The sequence below is a fragment of the Mustela nivalis genome (genome assembly GCF_964662115.1).
Source record: "Mustela nivalis genome assembly, chromosome: 1".
Classification (NCBI taxonomy): domain Eukaryota; kingdom Metazoa; phylum Chordata; class Mammalia; order Carnivora; family Mustelidae; genus Mustela; species Mustela nivalis.
Window position 1 is genome coordinate 125,045,263 of NC_139020.1, and position 21,672 is coordinate 125,066,934.

Genomic DNA, 21,672 nt, shown 5'->3' on the forward strand with positions numbered 1-21,672 from the left:
ACAGTGTTCAGACAGAGAGGTGGCATGTAGGAAGTCCTGGATGGGGGAACCAGCTTGGTGGATTGGAGGAGTGAAAGAAGTGATTATGACTCATGTGTGGACAATAAGGGGCACACTAGCTGAGTGGTGACAGAACTCAGACCCCCTCAGGGCTTGGAAGCCATTCCATGGAGTTTCTAGAAGGAAGCCATTGAAGGGCCTGAGGCAGGAGGGCCCCCTGTCTGAGGTGGAGGTTAAAATCTCATTTAGGCTGTTTCATGGAGTAGACTGGACAGGGAGTAGGAAATAGGCAGGAGTGGAAACAGTTCTCCAGATAAGGGTGGGGATGGCTCAGACTGAGGGTGGCAGAGGAGATGGGGAGAAGGAGATTGATTTGAGAGGTTTGAGGTCAAGCTGACTGGGCTTGATGATGGATTAGGATGGGGGGGGCAGGGGACTCTGTCAGTGTGGTGGTGACGGGTTGAGCTGGAGCTGCCTGTCGGATATGCAAATGCAGATGTCCCCGGATCACTTGGATATGACACTCTGACATGTAGGAGATGGTTTAGAGGCTGGGAGATCAATTTCAGAATCACTCGTGCTGTGGGGAAAAGGGAAACCACCGCAATAGGTGAGATCTTCAAGGAAGATTGTATAGGGACATAATTTGGGAAATATCTGTTTAGAAAATACATTTTTATTGGGGACTTTAAATTTTGTTGTTCATTTTGAGCCATTAAAAATGCAATTGCAAGCAAAGAAAATATAACATAATCTCATATTTTCATCATCATGAATATATTTGATCCTACCCGCTACACTGAGGGGAAAAAAAAGGAATAAAATATTACAACCCCAAAGCCCAACCTCCCAACAAGCACACCCATGAGTTTGGTGGCAGGAGGTGTTTTTAAGATACCGATACATCTTTTCCACCTGTTTTTCCTTCCCTAACCCAGGCAGGTCGCAGATGCACTGTGCTTATGAGGTGGGTTCTAGATGTTTATGAGGTCAAGGCTGTCTGAAGACAATGGGCAAGGTAAGGATAAGGAGGATTTCCCGGTGGTTGAACAGAGTTACCTGAGCAAGTACTGTGGTCCTGGAGGGGAACAGCAGCCTCCTTTCCCCTGCCCCAGCCGGTGCTCCAGACAAGAGTGGCCTGGCAGCCCTGCCGAAGCCTCCCCTGGGAAAGTATGGTGGGGACTGAGGGGGCCGAAATTGCTCAGCCAGTGGAGTTCGCAGTGGGAATCCAGAAAAAACCAATATCCTATGACCAGACTGTTCTCCTCTGTACTAGTCCTCTGTACTAGTCCTGTGTCCTGGCTGAGGACCATGGCATAACTCCTCAGGGCAAGGCGAGGGAGCCTTGAGAATAACTGAGGCTGAACTTCCCACCAACCCAGCCGGAGGAGAGCTCAGAGTTGAAATCCAGTTAACTAACCGGAAATCAAGAAATGCAGTATTTCTTGAACTCTTCCATCTCTGGACAGAAATTCATACCCAATGTAAGTCTACTAAATGAGAGGAGAACATAAGGGAGACGGAGTAGGAGGAGGACGAGGACCAGCAGCTTCCGGGGAAGTGGCAGCTCTAAGGGAGAGAGTGATGAGCGGAGAGGTGGGAGGGCCCTGGATGGGGCCGCGATTGACTTGTGGTGACAGGAAGCTTTGACGCGAAGTTTTTGAGAACACAGAGGGCAGAAAGTGAGGGGCTAAGAAGAGAATGGGAAGGGAAACTTGAGTAGACTTTGGTGGAGAAGCTTGTTAGTGGCCAGAAGAGAAGACTTAAATTTGTTTTGTTTGGTTTTGCTTCGGGCTGGGAGCCTCTTGAGGTTGGGGGGGGTGTGTGGCATTTCAGTCCTGAGGGAGAGAGAGGAGGAGGAGAGTCTGGATAAGAAGAGGGGACCGCTGGTGGAGGGAGGCGCCTGAGCTTATGGCAGCCAGGATATCCTGCAGAAGGGAGGGCTCCCTCTGTGAGGAGATGGTTGGTGTTCACCCGCTGGGCCTGCAGGAAGGAGAACTGTATAGTTCCCTGTGGAGTGACCCTTGAAGTATGGAGAGGTTACTGAGGAAGCACATGGTGGATGGCCTTGATTCTCGTAAAAAACATACATAGAGATCAATGTCTGCCCATTAGAGACTTGAGAATAATAGAAATATTTAAGTTCTGCACAGAGAAGAACCCGATATGAAATCATTAAGGCTGGATATAAATACAATCATAAAAGGTTACTGTTTTGATTGCATACTCTATGGCAGGTGCTGTCCTATGCCTCCTACATGATAATTCAATTCATTAGTACGATTCTCATACATTCTTACTATCCTTACCCCCACTTTTTGATGAGGAAACTGAAGCTTAGAGAGGTTAACTAATATAACCTCATCAAATAACATCACCTTGCAGGCATCGACTAAGGAAATAACAGAGCTAGGGTTTTAACCAGGACACCAAACTCAGCCTTAATCATTTGAAACACAGCACTACAAAGCCCTGAGTTGAATTGAAAGAACCATGTCATAGAATGCTCTCCAAGAGCTTGGAGTCAGGAAAATGGCTGGATGCTATGGCGGGAACTGGTTTAAGAAGTCTCTAAAACCAGCTGGATGAAGATGTGAGTGTGGTGGTGCCCAAGCTGTTCAAGGAGAGACCTGACAGTCTGGCAGAATAAAGAATGTGAAGGAATGAAAGCACCGGAGACCAGGGCCAAAGGCAGATTTCAGAGTTCATCGGTATGCAGGTGGTGTCTGAAGCCGTGAGACCGATAAGCTCACCCGGAGCCAGAGTTCGGAGTGTGGGGAAGAAGGGACCTGGGATCAGGTCTGGAGGATTCCCAGTATGAAGGAGTCAACAAAGGAGGGGAGACTTGCAAAGGTGACAGAACAAATGTTGGCAGGAAATCGGGGAGCGGGGCACTGGTGTGTAACCAGAGCAAAGGGAATGGAGTGGGTATCAGGAAGTAGGGAGCATCCAATGGGGCTCGTGAGAACCTGTCAGGTGAGTGAGACGAGGACCCAAATGTGCCCATAAAATATGGGGCATGGAGGTCTCTGCGGGCTTAAGCAAGAGCTGTTCCAGTGGAATGATGGTGTCTAAAGGCAGCTGGGAGTAGGTTGAAGAAGACGGAGAAGTGTAAGGAGTAAGCAAGAAGCCACCTTTCCCGGGGGTTTGGTATCAAGGGTAAAGAGGGATGAGGCAGTAGCTGGAGGGGTATGTAAGGTTGAGAGAAGGCAGTGTTGGAGTGGAAAAGACTATGGGTATTTAAAGATTACTTATTTATTTATTTGACAGAGAGGCAGCTGGAGAGAGAGAGGGAGCACAAGCACGGGGAATAAGAGAGGGAGAAACAGGCTTTCTACCGAGCAGGGAGCCCGACCAGTTCCCTGGGATCATGACCTGAGCAGAAGGCAGATGCTTAACAGAGCCCCCCAGGCACCCCAAGACCATGGGTATTTAAAGTGGGTGTTTTTCCTTGGGAGAAATCCATTTGAGAGAGAACTTGAGAAAGGAGGGTTTATGGATAAGTTACCTCTCCTGATAAGTCAGGAGAAGATGGGTCTTAAGCCATGTGGACAAACTAGCCTTTGTTGGTGGGAGGGAGAAAAGGCCAGGGAACAGGAGGGAACGGGTGGGCTTGTGTGCTTGGTGGTGGGTGAGAGTTCTGGGGAACAGACTCAATGTTCCCTGTGAAATAGGATGTAGGGTTGTGAGCCAAAAGTGAGGCAAGAAGTGAGGGCGTCAGAGGTTTGAGGAGGGCATCCCTCCCTCAGAGCTGATGAGAGGAAAGTAGCGTGCTTGCCGGGCGGTGTTGGGAGTCCATCTGAGAATAGTTACCAGGAATACATGGTGAAATTGATCTGCCTAGTGGTACTTTCTTTCTTTCTTTCAAAGATTTTATTTATTTATTTGACAGACAGAGATCATAAGCAGGCAGAGAGGCAGGCAGAGAGAGAGGAAGAGAAGCAGGCTCCCTGCTGAGCAGAAAGCCCGATGTGGGACTCGATTCCAGGACCCTGGGATCATGACCTGAGCCGAAAGCAGAGGACTTAGCCCACTGAGCCACCAAGGCGCCCCATGCCTAGTGGTACTTTCTTAAAAAACTCAGCAGCTTGCACTCTGTCTCAGGAGTCCTGGAGAGCTGGTGCTTTCACAGCTGGGCTTTTTGCCAGATGGTTGGGCTATAAAGCCAGAGAGGCAGAAGAAGAGAGCGTCTTGACCAAAGTGTTATGAGTGATGGGCCATGAGCTCGAAGTTTGGTAAAAAGGAGAATGAGAGAAGCTAGCAAATGGATGGGCACAGAGTAAAGGGAGTTAATTATCTGAAGGTTCCAGTGAGATTCTAAAACCACTGGAGAGAAGCTGATCAAGCTAACTGGAGAGGAAATTGAGACCTGTGTAGAAAAGGAATCATGATGACAAGATTTAAGCGGTTTGGGGAGTAAGTGACCAATGTGGAATCAGGAAGAAGGTCACTGGGGAGGAGGAGGTCAAGAGACTGAGAAGTCAGAGTACTGGAACGGCATCCATAAGGACCCTGGAGTCACGTGACTCCTGGGCCAGAGTCATCTATGAATGAGGATGGCAGGGAGATGGTGGCCCTGAGCCAGGGAAGAAGGTGGTATAGCCAATAGCCCTGGAAAGGATACGCTTATGCCTGCAACGCCACAATTTGAGATTCCGTTTTTTTTTTTTTTTTTTAAAGAAAGAGAGAGAGAGCACATGTGAGGGTTGGGGAATGGGGGAGGGCACAGGGAGAGGGAGAGAGAGAATCTTAAGCAGGCTCTATCCCTAAGCATCGCAGAGCCCCACACAGGACTCCATCTCACATCCCTGAGATCGTGACCTGAGCCAAAATCAAGATTCCAACGCTGAACAGACGGAGCCACTCAGGCACCCCTGAGATTCTGTTTCTGACTTAAGATGTTACCCCCTAGAAGCTGCAAAGATTCCGAGGAGGGGTAATACACCGAGTCTTGTGAATCATTTACTCTCTGGTATAAATGAGTTTCTCAGTAGTTCGCAGAGAACGCTTTTTGGCCAGGAGAACTAAAAAGGCATATGGAGTGAGAGGAAATGGCTAAGCCTAGAAAATGTCATCACAGTCAATCCCAGGAAGCAACACAGGGCACTTGGCTCAGTGCAGCACAGAAGTTGTAGTCAGGCAGGTGGAGCTCCGCTGGCTCCCCACAGCCCTGTGAGCAAGCAGGGGGCACCGTGGGACTTAATTCAGGCTTCCAGCTCCTTGGAGTTGTGTGAAACTTAGTTGGACAACTAAGACAAACCACAATTTGCCCCAGTAAAGGTCATTTCTAGGCTGTTGTCTGCCAACCCCGCTGCCACGGGTGCAGAGCGGTGGATTTTCTAATTGGAGAGGGAGGACTGTACAGACTTAGCTAGTAAATTATAGGCCCCCCGCCATTACAGGAAGCAGATCATATCTGTATATTTTGAGAAACAGATCATATTGTACTTGGAGGCCCATGTATTATCTATCAGTCCATCTATCCCAAACCAAACATAGATCAATTTCTATATGCAAGGCTTTTGGTGAAAAGTATGCAGAGATATGAGTAAGACCTGATTCCATTCTTCAAAGAGATCATCAGCTGGGCAAGAGACAGAAAGGTTAGATAAATAAAGAAATAAAATGCTGTTTGGTAAATTCTGTAACACTGATAAAATAGCTAGAGAACATAGTAGAAGAAGTAACTATCTTTGCATACAATTTTTATTTTCTAAATCAGAATACAGGCAAACTAAACTAAAACATTGGTCAGAAATGTCCTAAAAGAGTCAATGCCTGTTTGGGTAGGGAACAAGACATAGGTGTCTTCTCAAAATTGCTAAAAATAAAGAAGGTTTCAGAAGGTCCTAGTACCAGGACAACTGCCCTGTTGTTGGTATGAATGGGATGTGTTTTGCTGAGGTTTTGAGTTGAAGAATATTCTAAACAAATAGCAGAAGCATTTTGTGAGTGTGCATACCTATACAATGAGGAGAATCCAAGTGGTTTTCCTCCTGCTTAGGCAGGTGTCAGAGCATCCTTGAGGCTGATAGGGAAGGGATCCCAGAAATAGCTCTGTACTCCATCCTTGGGACATAGAGCCCAAGATCTCAGCAACACCTAAACACCTAGAAGCTTTCTCCTTTGTGTGACTTTCTCTTTCATGTTTCTAAGAGCATGTTTTCAGCTTGAGGTCACAGCACAAGGATATGTGGCCACACCTGTAATAACTAAAAATGATTCACATGCCCACCTCTCAACAATAATTTCAGAGTTATTTCTATTATGATACGATGCTCACTCATACTTGAATCCTTTTCCAGGGACATAGAAGGGGATGGATTTACAGCTCTGAAGGCAATTCTGCATGACCCATGACCCATCACCTGTCTTATTTCTAACACATCTTTCCTCCCGTGAGGACCATTACTGTCGACACGTGTCAAGGGTGACACAGGGAAAGTTCCACTGGGGAACTGGAGGGGTTCTGTGGTGTCTCTTCTGCAGGTATAAATAGTGGATATTGCAATGAAGTCCTATGATCTAGTCATTCATGATTCTTCTATAAAAAGACAAGTTTAAAAAAATGATATGCACTAATTAACTTTACTCTGTAGGAGGTGAATAAGTTCAAGGTTTCAATGGGGTCTAGAAAGAAATAGAACAGTGAGGCATGGCTTGGAGGCTTCTGAGTGGGAGTTGTCATTAATTGCTGCTTGACCTGAGGTTTCCTCTTACCCTCCAGAAATCCTTTAAACACTCTTTTCAGCTCCTGCCTGTCCATGAACTTCTGGCCTCCAGATCCTTTTGGCTTAGCTTTTGCTTGGGGTCCCTGCTTCCTTATCTCTCTTCAAGTCCATTTAAGAGACAATTGACTTTTTCTTGCCTTTCCTTTTGTGGTCAGAGCACAAAGAAAATGAAAAGCCGCTGTGGTTCACAGTCTGGTTCCCTTCCAATCAGGTTGCGGTTACCTGATGACTGAGTCACTGACACAGGAAGTCTCTGCTCACTGCCCTCTGCCCAACTCCCTCCACTCCCCTGCCCTGCCTTTTCTGGTGAATAGCCCCTGCTCAGACCCGCTGAAGACTGTCTGAGCCCTGGAGCCTGCAGGGAATGGGATCAGACTGCCTTCCTTCTTCTGACAGCCCTTTTCTTAAAGAAGCCAAACTCTTTTGGCCTTTCCAAAATTTAAAAAATAGCTTAAATATGCCAGAGCATGTGTTCAGTGAGCTTCATAGTACTTTTCATATATCCAAGTTACTAATTTTCGGGGACCTGCCAACATTTCCATTTTAAGCTTGTAAGATTAGAAAGAATACTTTGAAAATATGTCAAAACTTTACATTTCTTGTATAGGCCCTGGGTGCGGATCGACTCGGGGTGGGCTTTGTGGTTTTTGGCAATTTCCTTTTTTCCCCATGGGGTGCCACCCTTTGTCCATTCGCTGGAGCATCAGGGGTGGTGTCTAGCACAAGCTCAGAGCAGTGTGCATTATTTTAGTGAAGTAGTAGCTGCAGAGAGAATGGAAGATGGGAAAACTATGAAACCATGGACTAAAATCCGATGTTACTGGCAGTTACATTGCATTCGAGAAACCTCGATAGCTGATACTGAGCATTGTAAGAGGAGTCAGGCAGTGACTCTGTGGTGCAGTCCACAGAAGAAGACATGAGCCCCTGGCTCAGTTTCCCCTTGTTCCCCCATTCATCATGCTTTCCCCGTAACACACATATTCACACCCTTTTGCACCCTTAAGGCACACCCTCATCTCTACCCACCTCCTGACACACACATACATACACCCTGTCACAACCACAGCACACTCTTACATCTACAAATACAACCACACACCGGTGCACACTCAGACACTCAAACACACATATTAACACGCACACATACACACCTTCTCAGAAGTGTGCTCCAGAGGGCAGGGTGTTGACCTTGAGCAGCAAAGCAGCGGAGACGACCCTAAATAGAAATGAGAAGATTTGGTTGGCTGTATGACCTTGGGTAGACCTTTCCCCCGACCAGGGCTTCAGGGTCCCCACCTGAAAATTAGGGGTTTGAACCGTGGAACGCTGAAGTTGGCTCCCAATCTCCATGCCAGCAGGAAGAGCGTCTCTTTTTCACAAGATGCGTTCCCGCCACTCCTGCACTGAGGGCTTCTCGGAAACCAAAGAAGAAGCTGAAATGATTAATGAAGGAAGAGAGATGAATCCATTTCAGTCTTTCCAGTTAATGATTTTGTAACCTGCTGAGCTGGTCTGGCATCTTCAGAACTGTTATTTCGGGTGTTTTTTGTTGGTCTTTTCCAGGCTTCCAAATGACTCCCCTTGACGTGGCACCCGTCTGTACTTTCACTCCCTGGCCGGCTGCGGTGGCACTGGAGGCCATTTGAGCTGGCAAGGCTGCCACTCTGGCTGCAAACACCAGCAAAGCGAGTCACTCTGGGGCACTGACCTTAAAGAGAGAGACATTGGTGACTGCTTCTCAGCGGTGTCTCTAATGGCCCAAGATGCACACAGTCGCTCCCCCTTTTCCATCACTTTGCCACAGGCAGTGCACATTCACACCTATTAATTACTTCATTTGGTTCTTACAAGAGCTCTAAAAAGAAGAAAGTTCAAATATTCTTATTGCAATTTTTGATAAAAGGTTAAGTGACTTGCCTTATGGTCACAGCTAATGAGGAGCAGAGGTGTGGCTGCACGTGGTTTTTCCTGATTGACAGACCCAGGGCCTTTCCTGGGGCTTTTTATCTATCACCTCTTGAGAATATGGATGTCTGAGACTCACCCGGGGAGTGAAGGGGCTCACGGTGTCAGGATGGGGGATGGGAAGCTAGCTGGTTAGCTGGAGCCCCTGGGGGGGTCTGCCACACCCCAGATTCAGACATATGTCATCCAGATGGTGGGCCAGGATTGGTGGGAAAAGGAAGCTGGGAGGTGTGGCAGGGACCATGCATTTATAATGCTGACGCCTGACTTGGAATTCTGAGGGACACTAGACTCCCTCTGGTTGCTCTCAGTTTCAGTCCTTTGATCATGAGGAAAAGGAAGCCTGGGCTAGCCCCTCACCCACCCCCAACACACAGAGGTACCCAAGTATTAGCTCAGGAAGATAGTATTTGGGAAAGCACTTCTTATGCACTTGAAAGTTTGTATTAGTTAGCATTTGTTGTGGTAACAAAGATCCCCAGTTTATCAGGGGTCTAGAAACATCAACCACGTATTTCTTAGTGACTTTACATGAGAGTGCCAGTTGGTGTAGTTTTGGCTGGAGTCTGTTGTGCTGGATTGAGCTGGGCTCCACATTCAGGCTGAAGAGGTTAGCTACTCTCAGGCTGGTTCTCAGGATAGGGGGTAGGAGCAAATTGGGCAGAGCCAAATATCCCCCAAGAATAGTTAAACTCTTGCTCAGACAAGACCTATATCACATCCACACTCTCATTTCATTAGCCAAACAAGCCTCTTGCCCAAACCTAAAATCAGCGTGGTAGGGAATTATATACTGTGCCTATAGGGAACCATGGCTTGGGTAGAGAGGGAGTAAGTGATCATCAACACATAATACAGCCTAGCATAGGGTGTTACTATATTGCTCACACTTACAGAATCATGAGCTTTGACTCCAATGGTTGAGTTAAGCTCTCCTTTGTCTGATTGGGCAATTATCTTCCAGCCTGAGTGGCTTCAATGCATGAAGCAGACCCCAGCAGATGCCCATCAGAGATGCATGAGCCTTCCCCACAATGCCATAGACAAGAAGTTCACTTCTCCAGCTGCCTTGCCTCCTTTTCCATAATGATAACGGCAACCAGCATATCAGGAACACATCAGTCTCTTTATTTTACTTTCTCCATGGAAGCAGCCCCAGTGCTAGCATACTGGGTAGTGGAGCAGCACGAGAGATAAACAGTCCTGGAATTCTAATCCTGGCTCTGCTACCTATTAGCTACGTGACCCCCATATCAGTTATTTAACTTTGCTGAGCCTTACTTCATCAGTGGTAAAAGTGGGATGATAATATCTTCTTTGGGGGACTCTTGGGAAGATTAGAGCCAAAATGTTCACATTGCCTACAATAGTCTGTACACAGTCCTTGAATAGCATCTACTTTCAGAATTACCTATATTCTAAATTTGATCACTTTTTATCAACCTCACTGTAACATCCTTTGCTAGTTAAATGAATACTAACTGCTGCAATAAATAAGCCTCTTAATTTCAGTGGTTTCACATAATCAAAGCTATTTCCTCCACATATTAGAGTTTAACAAAGGTTTTTATGACTGGCAAGAGGCTTTCCTCCCTGGAGGCTTCAGAATCCCAGGATACTTCCATGTCACTGCCCCTCTATCCCCTAAGTCTTCAGGTACCACTCCTGGAACAGATGGGCAAAGTGAAGGAGGAGACAACATACTGCTTCCTAACCACCTGGGCCCAGAAATGAAGCACATCATTTCTATGTCTATTTCATTGGCAAGAAAAAAGAAAAAGAAGAAAATGGCCACTCTCAATGCAAAACAGACTGAGAAATGTAGCCTCCTTGTGAACCAAGGAAGAATAACTTCCAGGTGGTCTGTGGCATACCCCATCTCTCCCTCAGATCACTGAAAATGGTCCCCTGAGCCCATTCTCACCAGGAGAGGCTCTCTCCACACTAGAGCCAAGAAGCATCTTGTAAAGTGTGAATTACTTAGTGTGTGTTCCTATTCAACACCCTTCACATCTTCCTTTGCTCCTAGGATGAAATCTGGAGTTCAGTCATGGTCAGCAAGGAATTGCAGGAAATGGCCCCTGCCTATCTCTCTGGTCTCATCTGTTATTCTGCCTTTTACTCACCCCACTGCAGCCCTAGAGACCATCTTTCTGTTTTGGAACATGCTGGACTTATTAATAACTTTAATCCTTTGTACTTGCTGTCCCCATGGCCTGTGACAATCTTCCTACCTTTGATTTCATTTAGTTCTCTGCTAAAATACTGGCTCCCTGGAGAGACCTTGTTTGACCACTCGATGATGATCAAGGGTCAAAAATGTTTGACACTCATCTTTTTAAAAATGTTTATTGGGAAGTATTAGAAATAAAAAAAAACAATAGAAATGATAAGATGAACACGTGAACCACCATCCACCTTTATCAAGACTTAACGTATATGAGTTTGTTAAAATGAAGATCATTTGATGTCTGTTTTAACTGGGATCCAGTAACAATGTGGTAAGTGCCAAGTAACCTCACATTCCAAAGCAAGGTGATAAAGTTAGCTGATCACCCACTGGAAGCTTTTTTTTTTTTTCTTAATTAAAAAAATAATTTTTACCCACTTGCAGCTTTAAAAAAGGAGAAGTCTGGAGAGGTTGGAAGAGGGAATTTCTATGGCAAGAGTGGTTGGAGTAGTGTGGCATGTCCCCTTGTCTGTCTGTAGGAGAAAGAGGAGAATGTTTTCATCTCCCCTTCACCTAAGAGATGGAGCCATTAGAAGAACCACTAAGAGCTTCTGTCCTGTGTCTCCTAGAGTGGGGAGACATTCTGGGATGGAGAAGTCTGAAGAGAAAACCTGGCTCAGAGCTGAGGACTGTATAGTGGGGAGAGGTCTTCTCTAGTGTAAGCTGCTAGACAGCAGGGTAAGAGTGAGATTTTCCCTATCAAGGGATGATCTGAGGAAGGAAGCAAGTGTGCGCCCTGCTCAAGGTCCTCTCTCTCTTCCCATGTACACATGGCCACAGAGAGAGAAGGCAACTGTCTTTCAAGACAGGAAGCAAGTTCTCATCAGGAACCAAATCGGCTGACACCTTGGACTTCGCAGCCTCCAGACTGTGAGAAATAAATGTCTGTTTTTTTTTTTTAAAGATTTTATTTATTTATTTATTTGACAGACAGAGATCACAAGTAGGCAGAGAGGCAGGCAGAGAGAGAGGAGGAAGCAGGCTCCCCGCTGAGCAGAGAGCCCGATGTGGGACTCGATGCCAGGACCCTGAGATCATGACCTGAGCCGAAGGCAGCGGCTTAACCCACTGAGCCACCCAGGCGCCCTAAATGTCTGTTTTTTAAGCCCCTGCTCCCCTACCCCGGTCTGTAGCATTTTGTTATAATAACCCAGATGTTATAAAACCAATTAAAACAATAAGTGGTAGTAAGGACTGGGGAGCTACCATCACAAATACCTAGAAATGCAGCTTGGGAATTGGGTTGATGGGCAGAAGCTAGGAGAGTTTTGAGGTGCATGCTGGTGAGAGCTCAGAAAGAAAAGAAGAAAGCTGTAGAGAAAGCCTCTATCTTCTAAAAGACTACATAAAGAATTATGTACAGAATGTTGGTAGAAATATGGCCAACGAAGGCCATCCTGATGAGGGCTCAGACAGAGATGAGTAATATGTTACTAGACAATAGAGCAAAGGCCATCCTTGTTGTAGAGTGGTAAAGAACTCAGGTGGATTCTGTTTGTGTTCTTGTGTTTGTGGCAGATATAACTTGTGACCAGTAAAATTGGATATTTAGCTAAGGAGGTTTTTTTGTTTTTGTTTTTGTTTTTGTTTTTCATTTTGTTTTAGGTAGGCTCTATGCCCCACATAGAGCTCAATGCAGGGCTTGAACTCATGGCTCCAAGATCAAGACCTGAGCTGAAATCAAGAGTCAGACACTTAACTGACTAAGCCACCCAGGCTTAGCTGAGGAGATTTCTAAACAAAGTATTAATGGAGAGGTTTGGTTTCTCCTGATTGCCTATAGTGAAGTACAAGAAGACAGAAATAAATTGAAGAAGGAATGTTTGATGAAATAAAACCACAAGGAAGCTTGATAACTAAATCTTGGTTAAAGAATTTAAGAAACAAGATTTAAAAATAAAGGAACCAGACCTTAAATATTTAGAAAATTCTCAGTCTATCCATACGGGGGGGGGGGAGGGGGAAATAAGTGAGAAAGCATGTTTGGAAGAGAACACCAAGCATGTGGCTAACCGATAACGAGATTAGTGTGAGTGTGAACCAAGGACCTAATCAGTCATCTCAACAGAAGCCAGGAGTAGAGACAGGATTTTACCTGCAGAAATACTGCAAGCTGGAACTAAAAGAAATGGAAAATGAAATGAAATGAAATGAAATGAAGGCAGATTGTAAACATGTGTGTTTTTCCAGGAAAAGGAAGAAAGACACCAAAGGTCATTGGGAGATCATCATAGCTGCCATTCCCACCACAGGCTCAGGGGATGGGGCTAGTTCTGACTATGTTTCAAAGGGTGGGGCCACCTCTCTGGCTTGGAAGGCTAGTAACTCAGGGGCAAAGTCATCACAGAGAGCTGTGTGAACAGTAGCCCATGAAGCTGAAGGGATAGGGCCATCTTACTAAGCTGTAGGGGGGCTTCTGTCACCCCAGGGCCTAGAGGGCAGAGCATTAAACCTAAGAGAATTATTCTCAAGCCTTAAGATCTCATGGAATATGCTTTGCTAACTCTAGGATTTGCTTGGACCTGTCACCCTTTTCTCCTTCCTATTTCTCCCGTTTAGCTTATCCTATACCTGTTCCATCATTGCATTTTGGAAACACATAACTTGTTTAGTTTTATAGATTCACAGACAGAGAAGAATTTACCTCAGGATGGATTTTACTTCAAGTGTAACCCATATATGACTTAGATGACATTTAATAAGATCTCAGATTTTGGAGTTCATGCTAGAATGAGTTATGACTTTGGGGCTGTTGGGATAGGATGTATATACTTTGTGTGGAGGAAGGACATGAATTTTGGGGGATCAGGGGCAGAATGTGGTGTTCTGAATGTTTGTGTACTGCCCAGATTCATATGTTGAAGCCCTCACTCAAATGTGATTGTTTTAGGAGATGAGGCCTTTGGGAGATCATTAGGTTTGCCTGAGGTCATGAGGATGGAATTCTCGTGATGGGATTAGTTCTCTTATGAAAAGAAACCAAAGAGTTCTCTCTGTCTCTCTCTCTACCATACAAAGACACAAGAATAGGACAGCTGTCTGGCATCCAGACTGTGGAGATTCACAGCCTCCAGAACTGTGTTGTTTAAGCTGGCCAGCCTATGGTATTTTGTTATGGCAGCCTGAACAAATTAAGACAGGACCAATTGGTCAGAATCAGGAAGCACATGTTATAGCTTTGCTATAAATACCCTTTATCAGGTTGAAGAATTGCCCTTCATTTTGAATTTTGTTGTGAGTCTTCATTATAAATAGGAAAATGAGGAAACAAACTGTTATTTATATTCAGGTAGAAAACTACTCAGAAACAAAAAAGAATAAGCTACTTATAACTACAAAAACATGAATGAAGCTCAAAAACATTGAGGAAAACATGACAGACTCGAAAGAGTACCTACCACACAATCTCATTTTTATGTAGCTTAAGAATAGGCAAAGCTAAGCTATGGTGATGAAAACTGAATAGTGAATCCCTGTGAATGGGGGAAAGGGGGAGTTGATCAGAAAGAGGCATGAAGAAACTCTAAGAAGTCACAGAAATGTTCTCTACTTTGTTTCTTCTTTTGAAACCACAATTATACACATGTTAGGGTAGAGAAAGCCAAAGGAGGACTCCTTCGGGCTAAACTGTTTTGGTGCCTTTTCACCCAGTTCCACCTGTGCCTTTAAGGAGCCTATATACCTCAGGTCTCCATCCCAGTGATGAAGGGTCTCATTTCTAAGTCAACAAAGAGTTACCTTTCAGAATTCATTACAGGGGTAAAGACTCAAAATGTGGCCATCCATTTGTCTCTCTACCCCATGGAGAAACTGCAGTACAATGAAAAGTCTTTATGCCACAAAAGTATCCTGACCCTGATAGGGTCAGATGCATTGGCAAACTTTTCAGATGCCTAACCAAGCAAAGGGAATCATTAGGCAGGGGAGGTTACAGGTTCTGTCCTCTTGGACAACCACCTTGCTTTCCTCTTTCAAAATCTAATCTCATCTAGGTCAATAAAAGTGTGTTTGTACATAATTTCATAGTTTGAAAAGTAGTTTTCCTTATGGTTTAAATAAGCTAGTATTGACAGCGTAAGCATAAAATATCCTTAATTTTACAGATGAGGAAGGTGAGGATCAGAGTGCATCTTGAGTGCTGAGCACCTTAAAAACTTTATCTCCTTGACTTATCAAAAGGCCTGTAGGATGTGAAGCTTCCCCAGCCTGCTCACTGGGGGTGAGCTGGTTCCTTCTTGAGTTTAACACAAAAATCTACCACTTTTCTTCACACCACAACTCCTTGGAGTCATAGGGTTAGTAAACAATTTTGACTAAACCTAAGAGTAAGATCTTTCTTACTCAAATATTCTTTTCCTCCTTTTTTTCTTTCCACTTTCCCCACTTGTATATTTATTAAGCAAATAACAGTATAAAAATATAGAAAAGGAAAAAAGAGAGGAGGAAAGAAAAACGAAGAAGTAAATTTATGTATCAATCACCCTAAATCAACTATTTTAATTTTCCTAAGTCTCCTTTGAGTCTTTATCCAAATAGCTTCATATTTTATGTTTCTTTGATCACACCCCAGGTATCACCCTGGATTCAGCATTCTTCTCCTGATGTCACATCATGAAAATTTTCCCATATTATTGGAGACCCTTGAGGTAACCATGCTCAGGGGATGTAGATTGCTCTTGTAGTACCCCTAAGCTTTCCTGCCTCCCCAAACTCTGCCACCCCACAGACTCCCCCAGCTGAACTTCAAGAAGAGGGCTCCATGTACCCTCTGCATGTTTAGAAAGAAATGTTACGCCGAGAAGTCCCTTTTTTTTAAAAACTCAAACTTGACCATCTTAAACTATCATGCATGCTGTGCCAGCAGTGATTTTTAAGGACTGCTCATCAACAGGTGCATCTATGTAAATCCCTACTTAAAACTGCTATATTGAAGTCCAGGAGAAGGTGGAGGGAAACAACTCTTTAATGCCTTCATTTGCCCAGGCATTCAGAGGGATGGCAATTTCATTTAAGGGAAATTTTCAGCAGGAATCAATTTTTCTAAATCAAATGCAGGGGTCACTGATTGTTAAGGCAACCATGGGTACACTAATGATGCTATTTATAGTTTGCTTAATACGTATGCATAATAAGAGAAAATTATTTACAGAGATGATGAATTTAATGCTGGGAGTGAAGCAGATTTACAGCCTGGAAAATGTAATTGCTTTTTGATATCAATTAAAGGACTGTTTCCAAAATCAATAAGAATTTTAAAGAATAGCATGAGCCTGAATGAATGATAAGTAACTTGGAAGCAATTTTAAAATCTTAGCAGTGAACAATTCTCTTGAGCCCCATGAAGGACTTTATGGGCCTTTGAGGAATAAGGTAAGATTTTTTTAAAACTTCCATTGATTCAAAATGAAAGCAAAACTTGCACACACCACTGAACTGCCACTTGTATCGCTACATAAAGCCATGTTGAACATGGAGCTCTGGGAGTGATGAATCAGAGCGAATGAGAGAGCTTGGGAGTGGGTGCCTCATAAGTTGGAGCCAGACAAAGAAACACCTGCCAAGCCCAGAGTGGGTAGCCCCTCAGCTCCAGATCTGGGCAGTGGAGGAGGCAGAGTCTAAGAGATGCCAGAGGATGAAAGGCATACAAATCCATCCCTCCACAGACATCTGTTATGCATCTACTTGGTGAAAGCACCTTGATAGTCTCTGAAGAGACACAGATGAATAAGAAAGGGTCATGTCTTTGAGGGGTTTATCAGACCAGAGGAAAAAGCAGATGTGCAAAGAGCAATAGGGCAATATAACGTTTGTTGCCATTTATGGAGAACTTACTATGGGACAGGCAATGCCCCAAGCCTTTGACAGGCACTGTCTTATTTGATTCTCACCTGGAAACCCCATTTTATAGATTTTTTTTTTTAAATGAGGCCAAAGAGTTATATAACCTGCCCAAGTTCATCTAGCTAGCTAGTGCAAGAGCTGGAAATCAAATCCAAGCATTGCACATTTGTTAAAGTTGCCAACACTGTTTCCAGTTTGAGTCATGGAGTTTGAGCCATGGACCTTTGGTCCTATGGTGACAAGGTAATGGCCACAACGCCAAAGAGAGCCCCATAAGTGTAAATGCCCAGAGCTGTGCAGCTGGCTAGGAGGAAGACTCACTTTACCTGGGGAAGGTAGGGAGTCTCAGCCAGCTAGATTTCCCAAGGTAATCACCAATTCCTCAAGGGCACATGGGCTTACAAGAAATGTAGGGAAGGATGCTTTACAAGAAATGTAGGGAAGGATGTTTTACAAGAACAGAATTGTAGCATATTCAAGAAGGCAAATGTGGGCCACAATGTAGTCCTGCTATTTGCAAAAAACTTCCTTAGGTCATCTCAAACACTAGGTGTCATCGCTGTTTTTGATGATTCCTGTGGTGTTTGCCTGTGACAAAATCAGTTGGCAAGTGATCACTGATTGTATAACCCGAAGAGTGCTTGCTTCTTTACTGAGCCCTAGTTTAGGAATCTGATGATTCTGGAGTATAAGTTCTGTCACTTCTTCACTGGGTAACAGTGGGAAATTTGTTCAATTTTGCTGAATCTCAGTTTCCCTATTTGTAAAATGAGAATGTAGCATCAGTTCTAATATTTGTCATGAGGCATTATATACGATCCTGAATCCAAAGCGAATGATACAAGGCTTGGCACAGAATAAAGCTAAATAATTCTAAGTATCTGCATCTATATTAATATCTGTGTCCATATGTATATTTATCTTTTAATACTTGTCCCCAAAGAACATGAGTTCAAATTGACACGACAAAATTAAGTACCATATTATCTACTGATACAGAGAATCACAGGACTGTACAGACTTGGAACTAAGGGACCCCCAAGAGAAATTTTCTTGGAAGATTGTTTCATGCTTCTGGATGTTGTCTGATCCTCAGCTAAGCAGGCTTTCCAACACATCACATTTTAGGGTCTAGCATCACACCCAGTTCCAGTGAAAAATTGTAAACCATAAGCAGAAGATACACACATGACCCAGTTAGGTTCTAGCACATGGAATCAGCATGTAAAAGCTTGAATTTTGGGTCCATTACCAACTACCTGCAGAAGCTTGTATAACCTAGTAAACGTTGTTGTGCCTTAGTTACTTTAATTTTGAAATGGAAGTAATAATTACAACTACCTCTTCAGATTCTGGGGAGGGGTAAAAGAGAACATTTGCATATCTTCTAGGGCAATGGTTAATCCATAGTGCATCCAAAAAATGTCCATTAATATTAATATCAAAGCACTGGTAAGTTGCAATAAACAGCTGGATTCTTCCAATGGGTCATCAAAATAATGAGTATGGCCTGACCAACATAGATAAAAATTATGTGGGCAGTGGTCTGGAATTTTCAGCCAAAGGGTTTAATCTGTATTGTTTTCCACATGGGCTTGTAGAACAGCACTTCCATTGATCCAGAACAAATTTAGGTAAGCTTTATTGGTACAGAAATTGATCTTATGGAGTGCTGGCTTGTCTCCCATTACAATGTTACCAGGAAGAAATCAACATCTTCTTGGGATGGGGGAGGTATAGAAGGATCAATCCTAAAATAGCTGAAAAGAAAACCCAAGAAGCAAATTCTTCTGGAGAGATCCTCATTTGTCTGAGAGTTGACAAACCAAAGGGTTAAGTGATTGGATTCCAGAAGCACTGTGGGCAAGTCATCTTGCTTTGTTTTGCCTCAGATATTCCATTTGTGAAATGGGGATTAATTATATTACATGACTCAGAAGTTTGTTGTAGATTAAATACATGCCCATGTAAGCTTTTGGAAGCTAATAAATGCTGAATACTCATCAGATATTATTGTGGTACACAGACCAAGTGCAGTAAGCTTAAAAGTAGCTCCATGGGGGGTAGGGATGCAAGAGATGGGAATTCTCTTCTTCATTTCTGATTTATCTCACTATTCCAATAACATCATTTTTTGTTGTTGTTGTTGTTAGTCCCTTGCAGGAGACATTTACTGAGGGCCATCTGTGGGCCCAGCAGGGTCCATAATTCCAAAGGGGACCCACAAGGAGGAACAAGAATTAGAGGCATAATCACCTCCAAGGAGTGGGCCATCTGAAAGGAAGACACTTCCGTGCAGTGTGTACTTGTCCAGTTTAGATACTTGGTATTGGACTAGCTCAAGCGAAGAGAAAGCAGGAGTTAGATAGACATTCTGCTCTAAGTAACAATCCAGGATGGCGGGAGGGCATTCCAGGTAAGAGGACATCAAATGCAAAGTCAGAGAGGCATGGCATAGTGTGCTAAGCTGGGCAGTACTGTAAAGGGACCATGCTGGCTGGTACAAGGGTCAAACTTAGAGACTGCTATAGATAATGTTGTTAGCTGGGCAGATTCAACCAGTGCCTATGGTAGGGCCATACTGCTTGTTTAAATACTGAAATCTGCCCATGTACTGTCATCAGTCTTGAACAATGAGCCCCATCCCACAGGAGTCCCCCAAACCCAGAACTAAAGATTAATGTCCAGTTCTATTTGGGGGCCTCCAGAGTCACCTGGCTTTAACACTATGGCCAGTGATCAATTTTGATTAGTCCATGGAATATCACCTTGATTATCTGTGCACAGAGGACCTCAAGGTGTAGTCTAAGCAGATGGTGCCTTATTCTGGAGACCACAGAGACTCACTGGTAGTCTACTGTCCTAAAAAAATTCCCTTTGTCATGAAAGGGCATAATGGAACTCCTGCTGCAAGGACGTTTATCTTATCCAGAGTATGGCAGGCATTTGCTCTTTCCCACGGGTTTCCCCACTGGTTATCTGAGGTCCCCACACAAACACAGGACAACAGAGCTGCTTGCCTGTCATGCCCCTGACCCCAATTTTGTCACTGTGATGGCTGAGCAGTCACCTCTTCCATACTTTAGGAAGGATATTGGTCATCGCTTTGGATCTGCCTCTGTCTTTTGCTTTCCCCAGTGCTGATAGTTGGTTTGTCCTTTAATTCTTTTACAACAATTTCTTGTGTGTGTCTCCTCAACTTCAGGACCACCCATCTTCCTGACGGGTCCCCTACAAACCTCTTGATCAGTTAGCACACCACCTGTGGCTGAATCTCCTCTTAGCCTCTGACACTTTGATCTTGTCTTCCAAGGCAGAGAGTGAGTGTCTAGGGGCAGGAGGGAAGGGTTTGGGGGCCACTCAGGGAGGGAATACTGCTGCTGGCTAGTCCTAAGTTGACACATCTGTTGATGAGGAGGACAGTTCTGAGGAAGCACTGATGCCCTAGAGCATACCATGGGTCAAGTGGGAAAGTTTCCTTGAGGACAAATTGGAAATTGATTCCTGCTGCATTTAAATTGAAAGAGGGAGATTCTTCTTATTTTCTTGAAATAAGTCTGGGGTATTTTTATCAAGGAGGTTGATTATATTGGTATTTTTGATTGATTCAGAAACATAGTTATTTCAATTAAGAAATGTAAAAAATACATTGTATAAAACAATCATTTTCCTAAGTTGTGTTTAAACATATTATAGAATTCTTTGTCCTCTTCTCTGTAGTTGGTTATTGAGCACAATCTGGATCTCCCAGATGCTTGATTTGCTTCTTTCTCAGACTCAGAACACACAAATGGTACTTTCTCTTTTCTCTCCAGCCCTTCAGAGTCCAAGAGTTTGAAGAAGTCCAAGGTAGACTTTTCTGACAAATCCTCTGAAGAACCACTAAAAGAATAACCAGAAACCATCTCCCAGATAAACAGATGACCCAGGAGGAAGATGAGAATGAGTCACAGATTTGTCTTTTTGTTTATCATAACTGAAGTTTTTGGACTATATCATTTTCTCCTTGTGGGCTCAGTCACCTTCCAACCCAATTCCCATACCTGAACTCTGTCTCAGCCTTTACAAGCATTTTTAGCTACTCTTCCCATATTGGCTCTCATTTTTTCCTATATATTACCCGTCAAATTACCCCAGGTCATTTACAAACTCCTTGAGGTATTGGAAGCTCTATCCCACCAAGGGACCCAAAGAAATGGTCCACACATCCTTCTTGACAATTTGTTCTTTGACATTTACATTGAGGGGAAACGGTCCTTGTTGAGGGGAATTCAACCCAAGGAGATTGGTTCTATATGTTGAACCACAACGGACAGTGAAAGGTAAAATTTTCTTTTCTGTTGCAATTGTATTGTGACCGTCTTTGTGTAAATGGATGACTGAGGGTACAGTTCTACACATCTATTGCCTTGGAAAGCCACCATCAGTAATCTGGACAGGGACCAAAGAGACAGAAGAGTGGTCCAGCGGACAGTCTGCCCTGGCAGAGGAAGGGAGGCAGGGTAGTAGCACATGGGAGCACTAGAACCCTGAGGTCAACCTGCCTGCACTTGAATCCTGATTCTGCCCTTGATATTCTGAGTAAAACTGGCCATGTTTCTAGATGTTCTTTCACTTCATTATAAGCATTTATTGCTGAATAGTATTCCAGGGAATGCTAACTAACCAACTGTTGTTATCCTTTTCATGTATGGAGGATCAGCGGTGATAAGAGCTTTCATTACTAAATTGGTGATATTCTTTCTTTTAGGATTTTGGCTTGATCTCTGTAGTTAGACTTGGTCGGTTCTGTTGAACTTTTCAAAGACCAACTTTTCATTCTACTCATTTTCTTTACTCTCTCTACTTTGGGTCTACTTTTCTCTTTTTCTAGTTTTTTAAGTTGAGACTCTGAGTAATTGA

General features: G+C 43.9%; 1 long non-coding RNA gene across 1 annotated transcript; it reads left to right on the forward strand.

Annotated features, from left to right (window-relative positions):
* Positions 1-1,076: 1,076 nt before the first annotated feature.
* On the forward strand, positions 1,077-20,898 carry LOC309867351. The gene is made up of 3 exons (XR_014313124.1): positions 1,077-1,484; positions 18,924-19,186; positions 20,586-20,898. It is a non-coding gene; the product is annotated as an uncharacterized lncRNA (long non-coding RNA).
* The last annotated feature ends 774 nt before the right edge of the window (positions 20,899-21,672 follow it).